Source organism: Eptatretus burgeri, chromosome 3 (genome assembly GCF_056783735.1).
Source record: "Eptatretus burgeri isolate ZD-2024b chromosome 3, Ebu_testis_v1, whole genome shotgun sequence".
Classification (NCBI taxonomy): domain Eukaryota; kingdom Metazoa; phylum Chordata; class Myxini; order Myxiniformes; family Myxinidae; genus Eptatretus; species Eptatretus burgeri.
In genome coordinates, this window is record NC_140963.1 from 97,550,262 (window position 1) to 97,552,761 (window position 2,500).

Genomic DNA, 2,500 nt, shown 5'->3' on the forward strand with positions numbered 1-2,500 from the left:
CAACGAGGATGTCTGAATCCACTGATTGCTTAATCTCCCTCCTCAGCGGCTCCACGGACATTTTTCAAAGCGAGCGCAGTGAACACTCTGAAAGCGAAATGAAAATGAACGTGAAGACATAATCTTGAAAAACCCAGGCCTCATCCGGCTTGAATGCGCGACGCGCTCGAATAGAACATCATTCATGCGGCACATTTTAGAGGAAACCCAATAAAAGGGTGATCGACACGTTTCGGAACACTGTCCGTCGAGGCGATGCACCAAGTTGAGCATTTCCTACAAAGTGCTATTTTCTTTTTTGCCATAATTTCCCGAGGCCGCCATGATGGCAGGTAAATTGGCCGGGAAGCGGACACAATAGGCACAAACGCTCCGGGATTTTGTTCCTGTCTCCGAAGCGAAGGGGGGAGAAGACAGATGTAAAGAAAACAGCCGTGAGACTGGGCTGCTTAAAGAGTTATTAATGTGTGCGCGGGGGTGGATTAATCCGGCCAACTTTTACTTTCAACTTGCCTGACACAGCCCGTGGCGAGAAAGAGGTTGCAGGTGGCCAATCTCACAGCTTTAAGGGGTCACCATCGGACGAGCCCCTTTGGAGAACACAAGTGTTCGAGGAGAAAGGAGCTGAGGCTTTGCAGCGAGCCCCTGAATAATGAAATGAAACGTAAAATAGTTCAAATGTACTCCGTGGTGAGTTCATAGCGACACTGTGGGGAGAAAAGAAAGGTGGACCCGCAAAGACTTGAGCCCTCCAAAAGGCCACACAGCGCGTGAAAAAGTCGGCACATTGGGGGTTTCGAGGTCTTGGCTCGGCCCGAGGCTACTGCCATAGGCGCATGGCGCAAACGGACTCAAAGGCACGATCACGTGACAATGTTTTCCCCAAAACAGACTTAGTTTGCTTTTGGCACAGAGAGTCATTATATGTTTAAGCTTCTGATTAAATGTTCCATCATATGAGAGGGGAATGACAAAAAGATTGTTACACTTGTCGGACTATGTACTAAAAAAAAAAAAAAAAAACCTTTGCGTCTGGCATTGTTGCAATTACTATATATATATATATATATATATATATATATATATATATATATATATATATATATATATATATATATATATATATATATATATATATATATATATATAGTCAACAATCTGTATAAAAATGTAATTATTATTGGGGCTTTCTTTCTCACCCTTCCCTCTCCCCTTCCTCACTTTCCCTTTGATCCGTGAAGCCAAATGATTGGTACCATATTAAAATACTAAAGCCATTGGTTTGCCAGGATAATAAAACCCAACTCCTCAATGGAGAAAGAAATCTTGGTGTGAATAAGCTGTGAATGGGTAAAAAGACCTCCATGCAGTTGAAAGCTGTGCCAAAGACCACCGCTGGAGCTGATTAGGGAAAAGGTGCGACTGAACTGTGTGGCTGGACCGCCGGGATCTCCACCATATCCCGCAGATTCCCAGGCCATGGATGTTCGTTTTTAATCCCTAATTATCAGAACTTGTCGAACCTGCACTGAATATAGACGTAACTACACAAACAACAATTTGAGAAGTTCCTCAAGAAGGTCTTTCTCGAAAATTGGATTTATTTCCTTTGCAGTGTCACTTCATCCGGACATTTTCATTAGCAGACCGAAGATAAAAGAGAATGACAATGTTTCACTTCTTAAAGTAAGATACTTACCATGTTCGCTCGTTTATAAGATTGGAACTTATTTTTCCATTCGACTGTAAAAAAAAAAACATAAAATAAAATAAAGAAATAAAAAAGAATATAAAATATACAAAAAAAAGATTATCAGGTCTTTTTTCACTTTGAAATGGATGGAAAGTGAAGCTGTAAAAAATAAAAAGTGCTTCCAGCAAATGGGGGGGCGATTTTAAACTGTTAACGACTGGGTAGAAGAAGGCCGAGATGAGATCAGATGACAGAAGAACATGAAGAGGAGGAAAGGCACGCTTTGTTCAATCAGCGCTCTTGTCAAACGCTTGGAACCGATCTGTCTCTTTATCAATCAATGCCGTGTTCAAAAAAAATTTTTTTTTCAACGACATCCTAGCTTATCTCTGCAGGTAAGATTTGTGAAACATCACCGATTTGATATATTCTATTATGCGTGCAACAGAAAGCCACAGATATTAGCGGGTGCACTGTTCGACGGAGGTCCCACAAGCCACCATTTCCCGCTATCATGTGGGTTTTTTGGGTTGCTGAAAGTTTAATGAGAAACCGCATGTGCCTTATACCTCGACACTAAAAGGTTGTACTTTGCCTGAGATCGGGATGCCGTTTCTGCCCTCTGATTCTTGAGCCCTCCGGCTGGGACCCCTACGCCTAGGTCTACCTTTTCTCACCATGAACCTACCCTGAAAGCCTTTCCGTAGTCCCTCAGGGTTTGCACGCCACCAGACAGGGCACCGCAAGGCTTCTGCGTGGGGTCAAGCGGGCCATGGGTGGGGCAGTAATGGAAGTAACAGGAGACAA